Genomic DNA, 24,904 nt, shown 5'->3' with positions numbered 1-24,904 from the left:
ACCAGCTTTTTGTTTCATTGATTCTTTGTATTGTTTTCTGTGTTTCTCTTTTGTTGATCCGCCCTCAGTTTGATTATTTTCAGTCTTCTACTCCTCCTAGGTGAGTCTGCTTCTTTTATTTCTAGAGCTTTCAGGTGGGCTGTTAAGTCTCCAATGTGTGCTTTCTCTGTTTTCTTTAAGTGGGCACTTAGTGCTATGAACTTTCCTCTCAGGACTGCTTTCATAGTGTCCCATTAGTTTGAGTATGTTGTTTCTTTATTTTCAATGAATTTAAGGAAGACTTTAATTTCTTTATTTCTTTTTTGATTGAGGTCTGGTTCAGTAGTTGACTGTTCAGTTTCCATGTGATTGTATGCTTTCTGGGGGTAGCATTGTTGTTGAATTCTAACTTTAATCCATGGTGATCTGATTAGACACAGGTGGTTACAAATTTTTTTTTGTAACTGTGGAAGTTTGCTTTGTTACCTAGTATGTGGTCCATTTTTGAGAATGTTCCATGGGCTGCAGAGAAGCAGGTATATTCTTTCCTATTTGGGTGGAATGTTCTCTAGATGTCTGTTAGGTCCATTTGATTCATTACCTACATTAATTCTCTTATTTCTCTGTTAGGTTTCTGTCTGATTGACCTGTCCATTGGTGAGAGAGGAGTGTTGAAGTCTCCTACTATTAGTGTGTGCGGTTTGATGGCAGCCTTGTGTTTTAGTAATGTTTCTTTTATATACGTGGGTTCTTTTATATTGGGGCATAGATATTCAGGATTGAGACTTCATCCTGATGAATTGTTCCTCTTATGAGTATAAAATGACCCACTCCATCCTTTCTGATTGATTTAAGTTTGAAGTCAACTTTGATAGAGATTAGTATGGCCACACCTGCTTGTTTCTTAGGTCCTTTTGCTTGGTAAACCTTTTCCCATCCCTTTACTCTGAGTAGGTGCCTGTCTTTGTGGTTGAGGTGTGTTTCTTGTAAACAGCAGAATGTTGGATCCTGCTTTCTTATCCAATCTCTTAGCCTGTGCCTTTTTATAGGTGAGTTGAATCCATTGATATTAACTGATATTAATGACCAGTGGTTGTTAACTCCGGTCACATTTTTAGTAGTAAAGTTTGTGTGTTTCCCTTCTTTGAGTCATGCTGGTGAAGGGTCTCTAGATGTCTGAGTTATTGTGGTCATTGTTGGACTCCGTGGTTTGTGATTTTCCTTCTATTACTTTCTGTAAGGCTGGATTGGTGATTACGTATTGTATAAATTTTTTTTTCCTGGAAAATTTTGTTTTCTCCATTTATAGTGAACAAATGCTTGGCTGGGTATAGTAGTCTGTGCTTGCATCCATGTTCTCTTAGTTTATGCAGTACATCTATATAGGACCTTCTGGCTTTCATGGCTTCCATGGAGAAGTCAGGTGTAAATCTGATAGGTTTACCTTTATAAGTAACTTGGCCTTTTTCCTTTGCAGCTCTTAATATTCTTTCTTTATTCTGTATGTTTTGTGTTTTGATTATTATATGGTGAGGAGATGTTTTTTTGTTCCAGTCTATTCGGTGTTCTCTATGCTTCTTGAACTTTCAAAGGAATATCTTTCTTTAGGTTGGGAAAGTTTTCTTCTTTAATTTTATTAAATATATCTTCTGGAACATTGAGCTGCACTTCTTCTCCTCTTCTATCCCAATTATTCTTTTGTTTGTTCTTTTTATTGTGTCCCTGATTTCCTGAATGTTTTGTGATGAGAATTTGTTGGTTTTGTTGTTTTCTTTGATCAGTGTGTTTATTTTCTCTATGGTATCTTCAGTGTCTGACATTCTTTCTTTTAACTCTTGTAATCTGTTGGTAGTACTTGTCTCTGTAGTTCCAGTTCGTTTACCCAGATTTTCCATCTCCATTCTTCCCTCGGTTTGTGTTTTCTTCATTACTTCCATTTCATTCTTCAATTCTTGAACCACTTCCCTTACGTGTTTGTTTGCTTTTTCTTGTTTCTCTTGGTTTTCTCGGGTATCTTTGAGCGATTTATTCATTTCCTCTACCTTTTGCTTTGTAATCTCTAATTGTTTATGGCAGTTTTTCACCTCCTGTTTAAGGTCTTCTATTATTTTCATATAATTCACTTTTGAGTCAATTTCTTCTAATTCTTCTGGAGTAGGGTGTACAATTCTTCTTATTTTGGGATCCCTGGATTCTGGTGATGTCATTGCCTTTCAGGTTGTTGGAGGAATCCTCGCATTGGTGCCTTCCCATCTCTTCCTTCAAATGGAGCCAGGAGAGGCCTGGTGTCTTGGTCCAGTCTTTGCTGTGACTGACTCTCTGAATGTATCTCTTCAGTGTAGAAGCAGGAACCATCCCGTCCAGTTGGAACTCCTCAGCACCAAAACATGGATGCCTGGTAGTCCAATGACCCGCGGACAAAAGGGGGAACTTGGGGGGTAGGGCGGGGATGAGTAGAACACAGGACACCCTGCCGCACAAGCTGAAGGACCTAGTCCTACCTTTCAGGGGTCCTTGAGGCCTGCCCGGTAGGCAGGCACTCACCACTCTGGGTGAGTAGCCTTAATGTAGGAGTAGAAAACTGTTCCTGAGCAAAGGACCTTGCAGAAAACGCAGGCTTGGTGGGGGGTTCTGTGTAAGAAAGACAGCCCTGCAGAAGGAGCTGGGGGAGGGGTGTTTGTGCTCTCTTCCGGGACAATCCGCCCCTGGATTGCACACATTCACCCTTCCAGATGGAACTCCTCAGCACCTAAACAGGGCCGCCTGGTAGCCCAATGATCCGGGGACTAAAGGAAGAATGGGGCATGCAGGGCGGGATCCAGGAGAGCACAGGCAACCCTGGAGCACAAGCTGAAGGTGCCTGGGCTCCCTTACAGGGGACCTTGAGGGCTGCCTGGTAGGCAGCCACTCACTGCTCTCTATAAAAAAATGTTTGAAGTAAAGAAAGTTTTGAATAAATGGGGAATACAAATTGCTCCTGAAAAAAATACAGAGAGGAGATTCTGTTAATTACTTAGGTTATAAAATAAATTTACAGAAAATTGGAACACAAAAGCACAAATTAAGAGAGACCGATTGTGCACTCTTTTTTTTTTTTGTGGACTCTTAATGACTTTCAAAAATTTTGGGGGAAATTTCCAGTCTATAACCTGCTGTTGGGATAACACCTGATTTAATAATTCATTTAAACAAAACCTTAGTCATAACAAAGACTTTTAAATAGTCCCAGGGAATTAATAGCCGAAGGCGAGATAAAATTGACTGTCATTGAAAAGAAATTACAGGAGGCACATGTGGGTAGGGTGAATCCAAATTTTAATTTATTCTAGTCATATTACTTTACAGAATTTTCCCTAAAGGAATTTCCATGCAGTGGGCTGATATTATCTGAAAATGGATATTTTTTAGCATATAAAAGAAGTAAAAAATTAAAAATTTATGTAGAAAATGTCTCTGAAATAATTATAAAAGGAATATTGTGACTTTGTCAAATAGCAGGTATAGACCCAGCAGAGATTTTAGTGCCTTTTGCATTACAAATGAAATTTAAAAAAAACATATGGAAAGAGAATGTAGCCTGGCAAAGAATTTGTGCTAATTTTTAAGGACAGATTAATAGCAATTATCCTAAAACAATAGAATTATCATTATAAGGAGAACTACTTGGATTCTTCCCCAAGGTGTATGTGGCACATCAATAACTGTAGTCTGAACATTTTATACTGATGCAAATGAATCAGGAAAGGAATGCTACAAATCGTAAGATTTAGGTAAGGTGGAACACAGTCCTTATAAGTCTGTCCAAAATGCAGAGCTATATTCATTCTGTTTTCATGGTATTAAGAGGTTTTAAAGAACCTTTCAATATAGTTACTGATTGATAATTTGCAGAAAGAGTTGTCTTGCATATTGAAACCACTGAATTTATACCAGTTCATACAGAATGAACTTCATTGTTAATTCAGGTTAAATATATAATCAAGAATAGGCTTTGTCCCATATACATAACACACATCTGATCCCATATGGGTCTTCCAGGTCCTCTAGCACAAGATAATGCAGAAATTGATCGGTTGTTGATTAGAAGTGTGTTGAAGCCTCAGAATTTCATAAAAAACAACATGTCAACACCAAATTTTAAAGAAAGAGTTCTTTATTACAAGGGAACAAGATAAAGAAATAATAAAGAGATGTCCTCCTTCTTCTTTTTATAACCAAATTCTGTTACCTACAGCGAGTAACCCAAAAGGTACTCAAAGAAATGAAATCTGGCAGATGAATGTGTTCCACTCTACAGAGTTTGGAAAATTAAAATATGCACACCAACCATTGATACTTATGCAGACTTTCAATGGGCAATGCCTTGAGCTCAGAAAAGGCTGATTTAGTGATCACACATTTATTAGAAGTTATGGCTTTCATGAGTATGTCTGTACAAGTAAAGACAGATAATGGTCCAGCATATGACTCTAAGAAAATAAAAGTTTTTTGATTATTGCAATATAAAGCATATTACACATATACCAAACAATTCTACAGGTCAAGTAGTTATATAAAGTTCAAATTGAACTATAAAGAATATGTTAATCAAACAGAAAGGGATGGAAAATACTCCCAGAAATAGATTACACAATACCTTATTAACCTTGAATGCTAATGAGAAAGGACAAGGGCAGCAGAGAGACACTAGATAATAGAAAAGCTTCTGAATTAAATCAATTGGTGAATTTCAGTGACACGGTGACCTCAGAATGGAAACCAGATGATGTGTCACATTGGGGAAAGGGTTGTGCCCTTGTTCCTACAGTTGAAAAAAGCTATGGGTACCATCAAAATTAATAAAGATTCAATCTGAAGAGGAGAAACCTTTTGAGAAATAGAGATGATATCTCACCCACAGAGGTTACAATCATATATGTAGTACGAAAACCACATAAGGGTTAGGTTCTGTTCTTGTTTCTGCCGGAAAATATATATCTTCAAAAAGTCAATATACCCTTGACATTGGATGCCTAAAGAGGAAAAAGTAATTATCCAGAAAGATCACCAAGCAAAGAGAAATATGACTTAGGAGGACAGGCTATCTGAGGGTAAAATTATATATAAAATTATATATATATCTTGCTTTGAAGTTGGACAATTTCTATCCTTTTCTAAATTCAAGCGTGTTGTTAAAGGAAAAATTCAGAGTTTCTTTCTCATGTCAGGAGCCATCTGGTATGATGCAGAAAGAAGAAAGCTTTTAGAAAAAAAATTACTTTTCTCCATATTATTTACTTTGTTTATATCATATCTTTTGTTGAATATATGTCTATATGAATAATGTTTAAGCTTTACCCAATGAACAGTAGAATTTCCATCAGTAATATTTGAATTTTCAGGAAGAAGATGGGGCCCCACAACCACGATTCCACTTGGTTGATTTGACATCATGATCCTGATAGTGCTACTATAAGTCCAGTTTGGGGTACCTGCTGCTGAAGATGGTTCCAACTTGGTTAGATGAAATGGTGCTCCTTCTTACAATAATATGGCCAGATCTCCAAGTGAGAACTTCAGAAAAAAAAAACCCTGTTGAATACTCAGAGACAATTCTCAATTATACCAGACAGTAATCTTGAAACATAACCATCATTTAATTTTATAGGATCCCATAGAAAGAACATTGTCCCCATGACAGCTGGAATTAATTTTAAAGGACAACAGCCCAACAAAGTCTGTCCTCAGGGTTAGGGACATCATTTAGGGGTAGATTATTACTGGTGTAAGTTTGGAGTTGGGGTGGAAATTATGTAGACTTGGAGATCTCTTTGAAAAAAGGGAAATTGAATGCGATAATAGGAAGATTTGTGTGAGCTTGCTCACATTAATAATAATAATAGTAAACAATAGAGTGAATACTTGTAAACTCTTATTTATTGGCAGTTTACATTGGTATAGATTTATAGATTCTTGCATATTGATACAATTCAAATTATATTTGTTATATTGAATATGCTCCTATTTCTGTTTACAATATTCATACACTTATGCAAAATTATTTTGTCAGATTATATGCATTCATGTTTCTACCTCTGTTTAATATATTTTGTTTATTGATACAATTTTAGGATATATTTATCATATTGCATTTTACATTTCTACCTCTGATCAAGATACTTATTCATTGTTTATGTTTTGAGGTCATTGTCCTCATTTGCTACACAGTTGTTTAAAGATGTTTAATATTCTAATATGAAGTCTTAGACTTTAAGTTATACAGGTACTAAGTATTATAGGCCAATAGTCATCCTTGTTTGTCATACTTAGACTAATCAGGTTCTTTAGATACATAGAGATTGTATTCTGCATAGACAGGTAGACTTCAACTGCTTCAAGGAACTGTAGACCACGGTATTTAAATAACTTAGTGGTCTGTTGATGTCAGACACCATTGCTCCTGACAGCACTGATCTATTCCTGCGATGCTGTTGAGTACTGAATACTCAATTTATTGAGCACTGAATAATCAATTTATTGAGTACTGAATACTCAATTTATTGAGTAAAAATGAGTACTGAATACTCATTTTATTCATGGAAAAACTGGCCTTTCAGTATGGAACTGCCCATGCATCGACCACGGACAAAAAGCATGGTGTCCATACTGAACAAGCAGGATACAAGAAAAAAGACAGTCAAACCTTGCCAAGATAGCGTAATACAGTTTTTAAGAATTTTCTTGCCTCTGAAAATGATCTGCCAGTTACTCTATGCCTTAGCCAAAGTTGATTGCTTCAACATTGCAAATGAGTCTTTGAGTGACTGTCCAGGTAGCCAGTTGTCTCTGTCATCTACTGCACAATTTGGAAGCTGCTTGATTGCACTTCTTGACTACTGAAATAATATTTTCTTCCTTCTCAGGCCTTTGATGGGGTTGAAGATTAGATTGTTATAGTTGCTTTCTTATGATTTAGCCAACTCATTTCTAATAAAAGACTTAAACTCCTTAGAATAGAATAATATTTGAAAAATTTAGCATATGTTCCTTGCTTAATATTGCTTATATTAGTTGTAATTCTAATTTTTATAGCTGATATCTGTTCTTATTGTATATGCTTTTGTATTGGGGTTGGAACTCTTCTATTTAAACAAAAGAGGAACATGATGGGGAATCTCCTTCAGCCAATAGCCTTTGAGAGGCTTGACCAGTTTGGAGGATGGCTTTGTGTACCAAAATGTTGCAATCCTGCCTGCTCTCTGCTCTTCTTCCCATGTACCACACCTGAATGTCGGACCCCATTCTCATATCCTCATTGTGATCTGTTAGTTTCCCTTTTAATAAAGAAAACCTTCAGTATTAGGAGCTAGTGTGGGATTATTTGATTTGTGTTTTCCCATTTGGCATTTTCTGCTTTACCATTCCCAGTGCTGGAAGTTTCTTTTGGTGACAAGAGATATCCTCTTCAAATATTTCAATTGAGGCAATTTCATTTAGCTCTAGCTATCATATGTATGTCTTTATAATCATAAGGCATTTTTTTTTCAAATTAAGCACAGTCTTGAGAGTCCCCATTAAGTTTTCAGTACCTCAGTCTCTCCTTTTCAAGAGATCAACAATCACCATGAAACCCAGACAGCTTGTAATAAGCGAAATAGAAACAAACAAGCTCCACACTTTGACACCCTGTTACAGCCATCTCTACAGAATGCTAAGGAGATTAAATTATCATCGCCTGCCCTTAAAATCAGCTAGTCTTGTATAAAGAGTTGGTCTAGCTTTTGTGCATGCCCTTCTTTCTTGGTAGCTCAGTTTCACTTTAGTAATGTCCTATGTGGTTATGATGCTGATAAGACTCAGCCCAGCTTAGCTTCCTGTCCATGTTTTTGAACAACAGATATTTGTGATAAAGTAGATTGGCCACAGGATGTGTGGTCTGAGTTCCCGACTACACATTTCTATATTTGTTACTCCAAACGCAAAAAGAAAAATGCCTTCTTGAAACACTTATTTCTCTGATGTTCTTGGGTAGACAGAAAATACCGAGAGTTCTCTCTATATTTCTGACCCTTAGGGGGCTTTACCTCAAAGAATTTACTGTGGAGGTCAAATTCCTACCTCTCTTTTCACCTAAATTTTTTGTACATTTTTTCTTGTTAGTGTTCATCGTGCAACCAGAATTCACTTATGAAGAACAGACTGTTCTCAAAATTAAGTTCCTTCTCCAGCCTGCTCAATGCTGTGAACACACATGAATATTATCACACTTATATTTAACTCTTTTTATTTTTATTTTTAAGAAATTTCAGTTATAGTTCCATCATTATGGATGAATTACAGAGACAGTCACTCAGGAATCACAATTGCCCACATTGTGTTCATAGTTAAAAATCAGAGCACAAGGAACACATGCTTATTTTCAGCTTGTTTTCTTCACTTTAAACATTTGAGGACATCTTGCTTAGGGAATGTTGCTACTCTATACATAGCGACCAGGTCTTCTCACACCACTTAAACTAAACAGGAAAATTTCCTTCCAGACAGGCTAATAGGACAACTCTCTGTAATTTAGACAAACTCTCAGACTCTATCTTGAAGTGAGTATAGATAATAGCAAGTTGGCATTTAAATTAAAAATCACACTAGCAGAAATAACAAAACTCCATTGCCTAAAATTTTTAGAAACAATCTACTTTATCTAATTATGTAAACCAATCTTGAGAATATGCAGTGATATTCCTTTAGTCATCAACACATCATGGATATAGTTGCATTTTCATGTTTATTGATTCATTAGTTAATCACAGCTGCTGTGAATTCATGTGTGTAATAGCCATGACATTTTCAGAGACCAGCCTCAGCCAGCATTCCTTTGCTTCCTTTAGTTCCTATGTCGTTCATTCACCCTCTGTTATTATGTGTGCTGAGGCTTGGAATGGGTAATGTAGGTGTTCTAAGATGGCTGTTTGTCTCTATATACTGTTTTAGACCTCTTGGGCTCAAGTGTCTGAGGAAAAGCTGAATTTGCTGTTAGAAGTCTTTACATCACTGCCTTCCCTGTTCCTGCTGTTTTCTTTTTTTCCTCTAATTTGTTGCTCTCTTCTGATTTCCTGTCATATGGATTTACCACCTACCATTCTTCATTCTTCACCCTCTTTATACTGCTTTCTTCTCTATATTATATCTGTCTCCACAAGTTTCATGGAGGGATCATCCTAAATGATAAAGCTTTTGTTTTTTCTCTCCTCCCTCTCTAACATACACATACAGACACACACACATAAAATGACACATATGTGTAAATATGCCATAAGGAAAACCAATACTTTGTTTGTTGACTCCAAAATTTAAAAAATAAAAATATAGAACCATAATTTTTAATCTAGCCTCCATATATTAAAGTGTGCAGTAATTACCTTTCTTATTCTGTCCTATTATGATAAACATAATGAATTCCAGTTACATTCATTTTCTTGAAAATGTTTTATTTAACTTTTCTCTATGAATGCATGTTAGGAGCACAAAGGTCCTTGTGCCTTCCACCCACTAGGGAAGTCAGAAAAGTTAACTGTTCATGATTTTCTTTTCAAAGAAACAGATGTTTAACCTGTCTCCCCCCCCCCCCCCCAGCATTCTGGGAATTAGAAGTGATTAATAGCCTGGTGATCTTTGATATCTGAAGATTCAAATCATATCAGTCTCTCACAAGCAGGACCAAAGTAAGTTAATAGTCTATATAATCTCCATGTTATCTGAAAGAACAGATAATATCAGCTCTCACAACCAGGAGCACAAATACCTAATTGTTTAGATGACCTTTACTTTTTCTATATATCCTGGAGATTCCTCAGGGTCCCTCAAAAAGGAATAGTGGTGCTTAATAATAGACCAAATGACCTGTAAACTACTTTTATGACTGAGCCTACATCAGATCCTTCCTTGGGCCCATAAAGTAATACAGGAAGTTTATCTGCATAGTATACATTCTTGAAAGAAATAACATATACTTGAGTTTTACTTTAATGATATTTCCTTTGCACTTCGGATTTTGTTATATCTGGGAGCCCATACCCCCAAACTGCACTGTTTAAATATGTTTAAAATTAACTGCTTAGGGTTAAACTACTAAAGTTTGAACCAGTGTGACTAACCAAGTCATGCTAAACTGTGTTTCCTGCTTGCTTCTCACAGTTTGTTACTCTGCAATCAATAGCATTTGAAGGGATACCCACAGCCAGCAAGCAATGTGAGGGACTTGATACTCAGAGAAGATAAGAAAAAGTTTCTTTGAATAGAAATTAAGGGATCATGAAATGCTAGCCCCTCACACAAGGCAGGGCCATAAGTAAGAATAGAATTAACATGGGTTCTAATCAGTCCTAAGAGACAAAGAATTTTGCATTATTAGATGTTTTGAATTATTAGATGTTTGCAAAGATCCAAACTAAAATTTATAAAATATTCAGCTCTACAGCTTTACTCGTTTAGGAAACAGTGTATAGACACTTACAAAAGGAAGATAAGAAGTCTCTCAATTATTTTGCAAGCCAGAGTACAGTAATATTTTGCTTGTATCATCTTAGGAAGAACAAATACAAAAGAAAAAAAGAAGAGTGGAAGAGAAAGGTGGGAGGGAGGAAATTTTCTGCTGGACTCATCTTGGTAGTTTTCAGCAGGGTGAAAGAAGTGGATGTTGCATATCTTTGGATTCCAGTCAACACACCCATTCAGCACTTGCCATCCCAACACATCTGAGTGGAAATCAAAGTCCTCCTGCTTCTCTGCCTTTCTAGAATTCCAGGTCCAGACAAGCATAGAGCCTGGAAAGACTTCTAAGGCAAAATCTAAATTCCAAGGACAAATATGTACTTCTCTGCCACAGAGCATGAGCTGTGTCCTGGCTGTCCTAGAGCTTATTTTTCTGTTTGTTTGCTTGGTTTTTGTGTTCGCATTTTGTTGGTTTTTTATTATAGTGTGAATATCCTTTATCGAATAATCAAGTGTTCATAGGATTGAGGGTTAAAATCCGGGTCTTCTATTCGATTCCATTGGTCAACTTCTCTGTTTTTATGGCAATACCAAGTTGTTTACAATACTGTAGCTCTGTAATAGAGTTTGAAGTGAGGGATGGTAATGCCTTCAGAAGTTCCTTTATTGTATAAGATTGTATTGGCTATCCTGGGTTTTTTGTTTTTCCATATAAAGTTGATCATTGTCCTCTCAAGATCTGTGAAAAATTTTGATGGGACCTTGATGGGGATTGCATTGAATTTATAGATTGCCTTTGGTAGAATTGCCATTTTTACTATGTTGATCCTCCCAATCCAAGAGCAAGGGAGATCCTTCCATTTTCTGGTATCCTCTTCAATTTCTTTCTTCAAAGACTTAAATTTCTTTTCAAATAGATATTTCATTTCTTGGTTAGAGTTACCCCAAGATATTTTATGCTGTTTGTGGCTATTGTGAAAGGTGAAGCTTCTCTGATTTCCCTCTCTGCTTCCTTATCCTTTTTTGTATAGGAGGGCAACTGATTTTTTGGAGTTGATCTTGTATCCTGCCACGCTACTAAAGGTGTTAATCAGCTGTAGGAGTTTTTTTGGTGGAGTTTTTGGGGTCGCTTATGTACACTATCATATTATCTGCAAATAACAAAAGTTTTACTTCTTCCTTTCCAATTTGAATCCCCTGGATCCCCTTATTTTGTCTTATTGCTATTGCTAGAACTTCAAGCACTAACTTGATGATGTATGGAGAGAGTGGACAGCCTTGTCATGTTCCTCATTTTAGTGGGATGGCTTTGAGTTTCTCTCCATTTAATTTGAGGTTAGCTGTCAGTTTGCTGTAAATAACTTTTATTATATTTAGGTATGACCCTTGTATCCCTAATCTCTCCAAGACCTTTATCATAAAGGGATGTTGAATTTTGTCAAATGCTTTTTCAGCATCTAATGAAATGATCATATGTTTTTTTTTCTTTCAGTTTATTTATATGATGGATTACATTGATAGATTTTCGTATGTTGAACCAGCCCTTCATCTCTGGGATGAAGCCTATTTGATCATAATGTATACTTTTTCTAATGTGTTCTTGGATTCGGTTTGCCAGTATTTTAGTGAGAATTTTTGGGTTAATGTTCATGAGTGAGATAGGCCCGTAATTCTCTTTCTTGGCTGGGTCTTTGCATGGTTTTGTTATCAGGGTAACTGTAGCTTCATAAAAGGAATTTGACAATGACTCTTCTGTTTCTATATTGTGAAATACATTAAGGAGTATAAGTATTAGGTCTTCTTGAAAGTTCTGGTAGAATTCTGCATTGAAACCATCTGGTCTTGGGCCTTTTTTGGTAGGGAGGTTAGTCTAATTCTTCGTGACTAACAGGTCTATTTAAATTGTTCACCTGGTCCTGGTTTAACTTTGCTATATGGTACTTATCTAAAAAAATGTCAATTTCTTTTACATTTTCCATTTTTTTGGCATACAGGCTTTTGTAGTAAGATCTAAAGATTTTCTGAATTTCCTCTGTGTCTGTGATTATGTCCCCCTTTCATTTCTGATCCTATTAATTTGTGTGTTCTCTCTCTGCCGTTTGATTAGTTTGGATAGGGGCTTATCAATCTTGTTGATTTTCTCCAAGAATCTTCTTTTTGTTTCATTGATTCTTTGGATTGTTTTCTGTGTTTCTATTTTGTTGATTTCAGCCCTCATTTTGATTATTTCGAGGCTTCTACTCCTCCTAGGTGAGTCTGCTTCTTTTTTTCTAGAGCTTTCAGTGTGCTGTTAAGTCTCCAATGTGTCCTTTCTCCATTTTCTTGAAGTGGGCACCTAGTGATATGAACTTTCCTCTTAGCACTGCTTTCATACTGTCCCATAGGTTTGAGTATGTTGTGTCTTTATTTTCATTAAATTCAAGGATGACTTTAATTTTCTTCTTTATTTCTTTCTTGACCCAGGTGTGGTTCAGTAGTTGATTGTTTTGTTTCCATGAGTTTGTAGGCTTTCTGGGGGTAGCATTGTTGTTGAATTCTAACTTTATTACATGGTGATCTGATAAGACACAGGTGGTTACTAATGTTTTTTTTGTATCTGTGGAAGTTTGCTTTGTTACTGAGTATGTGGTCGATTTTTGAGAAGGTGCCATGAGCTGCAGAGAAGAAGGTATATTCTCTCCTATTTGGGTGGAATGTTCTATAGATGTCTGTTAAGTCCATTTGCTTCATTACCTCCATTAATTCTCTTATTTCTCTGTTAGGTTTCTGTCTGATTGACCTGTCCATTGGTGAGAGAGGAGTGTTGAAGTCTCCTACATTTAGTGTATGTGGTTTGATGACTGCCTTGAGTCTAGCAATGTTTCTTTTACATAAATGGGTGCTTTTATATTGGGGCATTGATATTCAGGATTGAGACTTCATCCTGATGAACTGTTCCTGTTATGAGTATAAAATGCCCCTCTCCATCTCTTCTGATTGATTTTAGTTTGAAGTCAACTTTGTTAGAAATTAGTATGGACACTCCTGCTTGTTTCTTAGGTCCATTTGCTTGATAAATCTTTTCCCAGTCCTTTACTCTGAGTAGATGTCTGTCTTTGTGGTTGAGGTGTATTTCTTGTAAAGAGCAGAATTTTGGATCCTGTTTTCATATCCAATCTCTTAGCCTGTGCCTTTTTATAGGTGAGTTGAGTCCATTGATATTAAGTGATATTAATGACCAGTGGTTTTTAACTCTGGTCTTTTTTTTTGGTATTAGAGTTTGTGTGTTTCCCTTCTTCGAGTTGTGCTGGTGAAGGGTCTCTAGATATCTGAGTAATTGTGGGCATTGTTGGGCTCCTTGGTTTGTGATTTTCCTTGTATTACTTTCTGTAAGGCTGGATTTGTGTCTGCTTATTTTTTAAATTTGTTTCTTTCCTGGAAAATTTTGTTTTATCCATTTAAAGTTAATGAAAGCTTGGCTGGGTATAGTAGTCTGGGCTTGCATCCATGGTCTCTCAGTTTCTGCAGTACATCTATCCAGGATCTTCAGGCTTTCATGGTTTCTATAGAGAAGTCAGGCGTAAGTCTGATAGGTTTACCTTTATAGGTTACTTGACCTTTTGTGTTTGTAGTTCTTAATATTCTTTCTTTATTCTGTATGTTTGTCTTTTGATTATTATATGGTGAGGGGATATATTTTTTTTTATTCTATTCGGTGTTCTGTATGCTTCTTGAACCTTCAAAGGAACATCTTTCTTTAGGTTGGGAAAGTTTTCTTCTATATTTTTATTAAATATATTTTCTGGACCATTGAGCTGTACATCTTATCCTTCTTTTACCCCTATTATTCTTAGGTTTGGTCTTTTTATTGTGTCCCATATTTCCTGACTATTTTGTGATGAGAACTTGTTGGTTTTGCTATTTTCTTTGATTAGTGCATTTATTTTCTCTATGGTATCATCAGAATCTGAGATTCTTTATTCTATCTCTTGTATTCTGTTGGTTATGTTTGTTTCTGTAGTCTCTATTCGTTTACATAGATTTTCCATATTCAGCCGGCCCTTGGTTTGTGTTTTCTTGCTTGCCTCCATTTCAGTTTTCAAGTCTTGAACTGTTTCCATTATCTGTTTGATTGTTTTTCCTTGGTTTCCTTAAGATATCATTCATGAATTTACTCAATTTTTCAAACTTTTTGTCATTCTTTCCATCCATTTCTTTAAGGGAGTTTCTCTCCTCCTGTTTAAGGGCCTCTAACATTTTCATAAAGTCATTTTTTTCTATTTCTTCTTGATTAAGATGTTCAAGTCCTCCTGTTGTAAATTCGCTGGGTTCTGGTTTTTTCATGTTGTTTTTCAGATTGTTGGGTGAATTCTTGCATTGGTCCCTGCCCATCTCTTCCTCCAAATGCTCCCCTATGGATCTTCTTTTACAAGATCGGGTCTCCTTGCCCACTGATGGATCTTCTGGTACCAATATTAGGTTTCCTTGCTGGCCACGTAGCTTACAAACAAAAGGCCTACCTTGTTTGCTGCAGGCAGGCTATTGAGACAAAGGGACTCCTGAAAGCCTGGTTTCCCTCATGACTCGGTCCCAGCTCTCAAACAGGCTAAGCTGGGTTATGTTATGGGCCCAAAGAGGGGAGGAAGTCAGAAGGGAGGGGTTTTCTGGTTGCAAGCTGGGTCGGGTAGGAAGAGAGAGGCAGTAGCTGGGGATTATAGCCCCTGCAGGAAGACCAGGAAGTATAGGGGGATGAAGAATGTCTGTGCTCTTTGTCCCGGGCTGCTGCCATGGGTCGGGAACTCACTCACCCCACTGATGGCTCTTCTGGAACCTAGATCAGACCTCCTTGCTGGCCAGGTAGTTCGCAAACAAAGGGCTTACCTTGCTTGCTGCAGGCAGGCTATTGAGACAAAGGTACTCCCACCAGCCCGGTTGCCCTCACGACTCAGTCCCAGTGCCCAAACAAGCTGAGCTGGGTGATGTTATGGGCCCGAAGATGGGAGGGAGTCAGAAGGGAGGGGTTTTCTGGTTGCAAGCGGGGTGGGGTAGGAAGAGAGAGGCAGTAGCCGGGGATTATAGCCCCTGCAGGAAGACCAGGAAGTATAGGGGGATGAGGAATGTCTGTGCACCCTGTCCTGGGCTGCTGCCATGGGTTGGGAACACACTCACCCCACTTATGGCACTTCTGGAACCGAGATCAGATCTCCTTGCTGGCCAGGTAGCTTTCAGCAAAGGGCCTACCTTGCTTGCTGTAGGCAGGCTATTGAGACAAAGGGAGTCTTTTACATTCTTCATTGAGACATCAACTGTAATTCAGATAGATCAGCTTTTATGTGTTACTTTGATGTGGGAGTCCCCTTTGTGTTCTGACATTACTATTATGAATAAAGAAACTTTCTTGGCCTGTTGATAGGGCATAACTTAGGTAGGCAGGGAAGACAGAACTGAATGCTGGGAGAAAGGAAGGCAGAGCTGGAGAGACACCATAGAGCTGCCAGAGTCAGACATGCCAAATCTTTGCCGGTAAGCCACTGCCACGTGGTGATACACAGATTGCTAGAAATGGGGTGAATTAAGATGTAAGAGTTAGCCAATAAAATGCTAGAGCTAATAAACAAGCAGTGTCTTAATTAATATAGTTTCTGTGTGGTTATTTCGGGGCTAAGCTAGCCGGGCAGCCGGGAGCTGGGCCGCAGAAGAAACAAACGTGCCCTCCTCCTATATTATTTGGCCTTTTTCCTTTGCAGCTCTTAATATTCTTTCTTTATTCTGTATGAATAATGTTTTGATTATTATTTGGCAATTGGACTTTTTTGGTCTACTTAATTTGGTTTCTGTAAGCTTCTTATACCTTTCTAGGCATGTCCTACTTTAGTTTGGGAAAGTTTTCTTCTATAGCTTTCTGTGTCTTTGAGCTGTATTTCTTCTCTTTTTTATATCTTTATTCTTAGGTTTTGTCTTTTAGTGGTGTTCAAGATTTTCTGGATATATTATGTTAGGACCTTTTTGGATTTAACATTTTCTTTGACTGATGAATCTATTTCCTCTATCATATCTTCAATGTCTGAGACTCTCTCTTCCTTCTCTTGTATTCTGTTGATGATGCTTTTGCACCTGAAGTTTTTGCTTGCTTACCCAGATTTTCCATTTCCAGAACTCCCTCAGTTTGTGTTTTCTTTAGTGTTTCTATTTCAATTTTCTAGCCTTGAACCATTTCCTTGATCTGTGTTTTCCTTGACTTTTAAAAAAGGGTTTATTTATTCTTTCCAATTTTTTTGTCCTTTTCACAATTTTTTAAAGAAAAATTTTTATTTCTCCTTAAAGCCTCTACAAATCTCATGAAGATTTTTTTTCTTAAAATTCATTTTCTTTGCTTCTGCTGAGTTGGAATGGTCACTCTTGCTGTTGTAGGATCAGTGGGTTCTGGTGGTACCATATTCCACTTTCTGTTGTTGAAGTTATCCTTACACTAATGTTTATGCTTCTAGGTTGGGGATGATTATAACTTCTGGGTGTTAATTCTAGTGTTGTCTTTGTTGAATTGGTGCTTTTCTTTATATTCTATTTTCTTTATTGTCTTATGATAAGAGTGGACATATTTTCTTGTCACTGCCATGCCTTCAGGTCCAGTAAGGTGTCTCAGGTGAGGTTCGTGGAAACTTGGGTGCCTAGATCCAACATATTGTCCTGTTCTTCTATCTCTTATGGACTGTATTTGTGCCTATAGAATCTTCTGGAGTTGCTTGGAAGGGATGGCTTTAAGTAGAATGATGAGGTTGGTGGGGTTTGATGGAAGATTGAGTCTTGGGGAAACAGAATCCAGTGAGTGGTGTTCCAGCCTGCAGGTCAGTCTCTTACCTGCTTGTTGGCTATTGAGTACAGCAGCAGAGAACAGGATCTCCATTACAGTTTGGGGGCATGGCTCAGTTGCCTTTCTAGTGCTGAGATAGGATGGGAAGGGGCATGGGATTGCCCTGGATCTTAGGGTCTGGAGTTTGGGGCAGTTCAATTGGGAGGTCAGTCACTCACCTGTTCTTCCAACTAGTGTGTGATGTACCGAAGCCTATGGAGTCTTCTGGAGTTGGAGAGAAAGGGAGAGCATGAGGTGGGAGAGGTTATATGATGGGGTTGGTCTTGGGGGAACAGAGTCTAGTGGGTGTTGGTTCAGGAAGACCTATGAAGTCCATGGCAATTTACAGTGGCATTTTAATGAAGTGTCAGAGCTATAAGAAACTATGGCTAGAGATTTAGAGCTAGGAACCACAGATGAGGAGCATTTTCCTTTCTGTGTCTGTGTTACCCCACTCAGTAAAAATATGTCCAGGTTGCATCCATTTACTAGCAGATTTCATGGTTTCATTATTCTTTACAACTTACTAGAATTCCACAGTGTACACGTGACACATTTTCATTATCCATTAACCAGATGAAAGACATTAAGGTTGTTTCATTGTTGTAGCAATTGTGACTAGAAAAGCAATGAATCCAAGTAGGCAAGCATCCATGGCATAGGATATCAGTTTATTTAGATATATGCCAAGGGGTTAGAAATGATGCAAATAAAGCACTCGTTTATAAAAGTCTCAAATAAACAAAATTAAAATTATAAGAATCTTTTAAAAATTACATGATCTAACTATGGAAAAGAGGAGAAAACTGATTCTCACAGATTGCTTTCTGACTTATACTTGTGCCATGACACACATACATACATACACACACACAACACACACACCACACACACCTGTAGAGACACATACAGATCATTTCCATGCTAAAGTTTTCAAAATGTACATATACAGACACACACGCACAAATACACACTCATCCTAAATACATACAAAAATATAAAACATGTACAAACTCAGAGAGACACACACATACCAAATAAATGCAAAAATTTAAAAATTAATATGATGTTTCAATATTATATTGGATAAAATAGGAGAACCAAAGAGTTTTGCTCAAACATTATCTAATCTGATGGGAGAATAGAGAAACCCACTGCAAACACAGTGAAGAATGACCGAGTTTAAAATAACACCATAATGTCAAATTTTAAATCATACATATTCAAGAAAGTATGATGGAACATGGGGTTTAGATGGGTACATAGTGGATGGCATAAATATATAAGGAGTTTGTGTAGGTGAATATTGTTACAACACATTTAAATTCTCAAAGGATTTGTAAAATAATAACAAAAGATATAACATAGCTAAAATGAGCATAAAAACTTTGAGAAAAAACTATAGAACAATTTTGAGTCATAAAAAAATAACCAAGTCCAAGAAATCAAAGCATAGAAAAGAAATTCAAGCAAAATAATCGAGTTCTCAGAGTGTAGTATTACCATGAAAGAGCTTGGCATCAGAATGACAAAAGAAGCAAGTAATACATAAGTGACTTACAATACAGATATTGGCCGAACTCTGTGCAAAGTCCCACAGTCCACCAGAGACCAGCATGATTTATTCTATGCGGTGAGTAGAAAAAGCCAAACCCTGATTATAAATGTCAGCAACACTGTGCTTTAGAAATGAAATATATAAAGATTTTCTCAGAAAACAGTAATAGACAGAATTCATCACATTAAGCTCAGGAAATGCTGTGAAGTTTCTCAAGGTGAAAGAAAAGACTGGTAATGGTCCCAAGAAAATATCTGAAAAAAAAGTTGCTCACTAAAAACAACCAAAAATAAGATGCTATAGTAGTGTGCTAGTGGTACACAGATTCTGTCTGTAGCATAGATATGTAAAGACAAAAATAATCTCAATGTCAAGTGACACATATATGAAAACATTATTAATCATTACATCAGAACTTCAAATATGTGGTGGTGGTAGGGTGAAAGTGTGGCAAAAGAGAATTTTTTATTTAAAAATTGTTTTTACCAGTGGTTTATAGCCCACACATTTAATCACAGCAGTTAGAAGGCTGGGCCAGGCACATCTCTGATTCAAGGCCAGCCTGGTTTATATATGAGTTCTAAGACAGTCAGAACTATACAGAGAAAACCTGCTTTAAAAAAAAACAAAAGAAAAAATTGTTATCCAATCACAGTTCATGCCTGACACAGTAAAAGACAGTGTCTGGGAGCATCTGAGAGGTGACTTGAGAAACAGGATTCCAGGGCCCTAACTTTGAAGTACAGAACTCTCACCAACATGTCACTCACTGAAGCTACCAGAGAACACGCCATGATGCCTGCTCTCCTGGTAAAAGGAAGCTTATCTTTTGGGATGGACAGTGTCTCAAGGTTTTAGGAAGGTTTTATGGGTAGGCTAACCCACTTATGCTGATGGCTTCTCAGCTTAGAAGAATCCTGGAAAGAAAAGCTCATGATGGATAGTGAACGATTTCCATTCAATAGCCTGGTGATCTGATCCCCTACCCCAACTTCCCAGTTGGGCCCCTGTGCTTTAGAACTGGAGCCCCCTTACTTAAGATGTTATCATGCACCAATATCCACCATGGAAGCCAGAAGCCAGGCTTTACCCTTTGAATAGATCCAGTCTCTCAAGGCGATATTTCCACCCTGTTATTCCACAGTCTTCATTCCCAGCAGGACTCGTCCGTACACACAAGACTTAAGAGCACAGATATCATGGTGCTTCTTCAGTTGACAAGAAGCAGAGGCAAAAGAAAATTTACAGGAAGTCATAAGAAGCTTGAAGCCTCTATCTGACCACAGCATGCAAAGCTGACCAACAGAGCATATTTGTCCTCACCGCAGTATTGATTGTGTTGATATGGAGTTTCTCTGTAGGCCTAGCTGTCCTGGAATGTACTATGTAGACTAGGCTGGCTTTGAATTCAATGATCTCCCTCCAAATTGCTTGGATTAAAAGTGTTTTTTTTCCCTACCAGACGTCAAATGTACTCTGCCCAAATCCCATGGCTTGGAGGAAAACAGAATCTTGGAAATTGTTCAGACTTCAGTTTTTCAGCTACAGCATGTACCATGACTACAACTAGATTGCATCTTGAATATAGCATCTTTTTTTCAAATAATCAAATTTGAATATTGAACTAAAAATTTTGATGACTTTTATTGGTTTTTAAATCTGAGTCTCAGTGCTTCCTCTTGTGCTCTGTGCAACATGTCCAATGACTTTTATTAATATAACAGCAATCCCAACAATCCCAATGTGTCAATCAAAATAATTTTGCTGCTATTAATCTAGTGTCAGTTTCTGAGTTGATTGATCATATATATATATATATATATATATATATATATATATATATATATGAATACTAAAATTCAATGACCTATTAAAATTGAAGGAACACAGCAAGTATATTTTAGAATCAATTGAAATTTTATACTAATTTTTGGGACCCTATTCCTTATACTGGATGGATCACCTTGTCCAGCCTTAATACATGGGGAATTTCTCAGTCTTACTGCAATTTGATGTAGCATAATTTTTTTATTCATTTTTTTTTGTATACGGTGTTCTGTCTGCATGTGTGCCTACAGATTCCGTGCTCCCCTATCCACCCTTCCTTTATCCCAATCCTCCTGTTTCCCCAAGTCCCCCCTCCTTCCCTTCTCCCTTTTCTCTCCCCATCTCCCCTTACCCCCATCCCACCCCACCCCCAAGATCCCAATTTTCTCCCCAGCAATTTGGTCTACTTCCCTTAGCCAAGAGGATAACTATATGTTTTCCTTGGGTTCACCTTCTTACTTAGCTTCTTTAGGTTCACCTATTGTAGACTCCGTGACCCTTATTAATGGCTAGAAACCAATTATGAGCTAGTACATCCCATGTTCATCTTTTTGGGTCTGGGACACCTCACTCAGGATAGTGTTTTCTATTTCCATCCATTTGCATGCAAAATTTGAGAAGTCATTGTTTTTTACCGCAGCATAGTACTCTAGTGTGTATATATTCCATACTTTCTTCATCCATTCTCCCATTGAAGGGCATCTAGGTTGTTTCCAGGTTCTGGCTATTACAAATAATACTGCTATGAACATAGTTGAACAAATGCTTTTGTCATATGATAGAGCATCTCTTGGGTATATTCCCAGGAGTGGTATTGCTGGGTCCAGGGGTAGGTTGATCTCGAATTTCCTGAGAAACCGAAACACTGACTTCCACAGTGGTTGCACAAGATTGCATTCCCACTAGCAATAGATGAGGGTACCCCTTCCTCCATAGCCTCTCCAGCAAAGGCTATAATTGGAGTTTTTTATTTTAGCCATTCTGACAGGTGTAAGATGATATCTCAAAGTTGTTTTGATTTGCATTTCCCTGATTGCTAAGGAAGTTGAGCACGACCTTAAGTGTCTTTTGGCCATTTGAACTTCTTCTGTTGATAATTCTCTGTTCAGTTCAGTGCCCCATTTTTTAATTGGGTTAATTAGCATTTTAAAGTCTAGTTTATTGAGTTCTCTATATATTTTGGAGATCAGACCTTTGTCTGTTGCGGGGTTGGTGACGATCTTCTCCCAGTCAGTAGGTTGCCTTTGTGTCTTAGTGACAGTGTCCTTTGCTTTACAGAAGCTTCTCAGTTTAAGTAGGTCCCATTTATTCAATGTTAGCATAATTTTTTGACACTCAGTGGAGAATAGAATTTTCCTAAACAGAGCTGGAAGGGGTGTGGACTTGGAGGTAGGAACAAAGGTGGATTGGGGAGTCACTAGGAGGGAAGGAAGGAGAAGATACTCAGCCAGGTTGCAAAATAAACAAATTTATTTTAAAATATTTTTATGACTTAGCATTAACATTATTTGAATAATTCCATTTTAAATTATGTGTGAACATGTACATGTAAGTGCTAGTGTCTTATAAGGCTAAGCGAGGTCATTGATAGGATGCCCTGTAGCTGGAATCACAGTTGTGAGTCTCCTGGTGTAGGAATTTGGAACTGAAGTTGAGTCCTCTGCAAGTGCAGAAAACATTCTTAACTTCTGTGTGATTAACCTCTCTCCAGCCTTATATGTATACTATTCTTTACAATATACCACATATATGCATATTTATATATTGTGTATATAATTTATTGTGTTGCTTCACTTTTTTGTTGAATGGAAGATATAACAATATCTGAGAATGTTTAATATGTACAATTTGACAAGTTGTTTTTGCATTTTTCCAGACATTTTAGTTTACAAGTATCATTCCTAACTCTTTAGCAGTTGTTTTTTTTTTCTTTAGCAGTTTATGTCATTAGGACATATTAAATGGAGGACAATGAACCTTGATAAGAACTGTCCATATTCTTATGGTGTATTTCTAGAGGAGACCAAGAGCTGCAAGATATGGGAACATATCATTCCCCTTACCTCTCTCGACCTCTCCAATATAACTCTTTTATTCTCCCTCAAATTCATACTTATCTTTAATTACGTTTATTTATCTACAGATATGTTCTTAAATAAATAAATACAATCTGAAAAAATTTGTATGATGTAATATATATATATATATATATATATATATATATATATATATAATTTTAGTGATGACCACAGTCTTCAGCAAATTTCATGTTCTTCTGATTCTCACAATTTTTTCCCCTTACTTGCATCTTGTTCTCTGAGACTTGGGTGCAGGAATTGTGTTGAAAATGGATCTGCAGGGACTGGGCAACACACAATCACCCATTCTTTGCATTTTATTTTTTTATGTGTCAGTGTTTTATAATGAAGTTTGTCGGAGGCAAATAGAAGATTTTTATTTTTTATGAGTGGAAAAAGCTAGACTTTTCTGTATGTCGAAGGATAAAGGTTTAGATATTTAGAATGCAAATACGAATTATATTTAATTAGTAAAGTGGCAGTTGTAGATTTTTCTAAGGTCAATCATCTCACTTGCTCTGAACAGTTGATTAGATTTCCAGAACCAGGCAATACTTCCTTGGGTTTGAGCAGACCTTAGGTTCAATTACACAGCTATCATCTACTACCAAGATATGTGTGCTACTCTGGAAACCTTGGGGTTATTGTGCCATGCTGGTCAGGAAAAGGCCAAACAACGCCCTAAGCCTTCATCTTCAGAACAGGATAGCCGAGATGGGGGAAGGACAGAGATGAGAGCAAGGAAAGAAATATTTTGATTTAGGGAGCCATTATGGGGCTAGCATAAACCTGGCATTGGAGTTATTCACAGGAATCCACAAGGATGACTCCAGCTAAGATGCTAAGCAATAGTGGAGAGGGTGCCCAAACTGGTCTTGCCCTGTAATCAGATTGATGACTATCTTAAATGTCACCATAGAAACTTCATTCAGCAACTGATGGAGACAGGCACAGAGATGCACATTGGAGCACTGGGCTGAGCTCCCAAAGTCCAGTTGAAGAATGGAAAGAGTGAAAGTATGAGCAAAGAGGTGGAATATGCATTAAATTAAACCAGTTACTTGCTGGTTCCTCTCACACCCTTGTGCCACTGATTAATAGACAATCCTATAGTGCTCGGACTTCTAGTTATATTGTTTGGGTTTTCTGATTGGATGTATAGAAATATATTTCAGTTAGATTGGTATTCTTCAAATCTTTCAGAGACCTAGAGTATGGCATTTTCCTTTTCATGACATGAGACACATCTGTTCTTGTCAGCACCAATTAAATCAATAGGAAGATGGACATTGAAGAGGCTACTCATGGAGTTTTTAGGCCTTTGGGCAGGAAACTGCTCTTGCCTTGACTGCTTGATGACTGGACATGCAGACCCCACAGAGAAGTGACTGCTGAACTGGCCTAAAGGCGAGACAATCCTTAGGAGTGCCTGCTTCATGAAAGAGTCTGCCAGATATTCTGCTGGACACAGAAGAAAGTGGCTTACAGCCTGCCAACATAGGCAGAATTTTCTTTGAAATTTCTTGCTTCATGGAAAAGTCTGCCGGATACTGTGGGCTGAAGATGGGTGCCTGCAACATTGCAGGGGAACTTTGGGTTACTATACAGGTGGTAAGATATCTCTGTCAGTTTTTGGGCTTTGGAGGTTACTTACAATGTACTTTCTGTTTTCATGGGTAATGTTGTATCATTCTGGGTTCTTTGATGGAGTTAAAGAATAGATATTTATAATTATAGTTTTCCTTAGGATAAAAGATGAAGTATATATAAATGTTGTGATTGTAATTCTTGTTGATACCTGCCTTATTGTATGTGGTTTTGCTATGTTACACTTGAAACCTTCCCTTTTACTTAAACAGAGAAGGGGAAATGGTGTGGAAGGTCCTTCTGTATATGTGTTGCTTTTATTAGTTAATGAATAAAGAAATTTCTTTGGCTTGTGATAGGGCATAGTAGAGCTAGGCAGTGAAAACTAAACTGAATGCTAGGAGAATGAAGGTGAAGTTGAGAGAAGCCATGTAACCTTGCCAGAGACAGACGCTGGATGGAACCTTACCAGTAAGCCACAGTTAAGCGGTGATACAAAGATTAATAGAAATGGGTTAAATTCAAGATGTAAGAGCTATCCAATAAGAAGCTAGAGATAATAGACCAAGCAGCAATTTA

Source organism: Microtus oregoni, unplaced genomic scaffold, assembly GCF_018167655.1.
Source record: "Microtus oregoni isolate MIOR12 unplaced genomic scaffold, Mior012 000006F_ref0000085, whole genome shotgun sequence".
In the NCBI taxonomy this organism is placed as follows: domain Eukaryota; kingdom Metazoa; phylum Chordata; class Mammalia; order Rodentia; family Cricetidae; genus Microtus; species Microtus oregoni.
Note: the sequence above shows the minus strand (reverse complement) of the source record.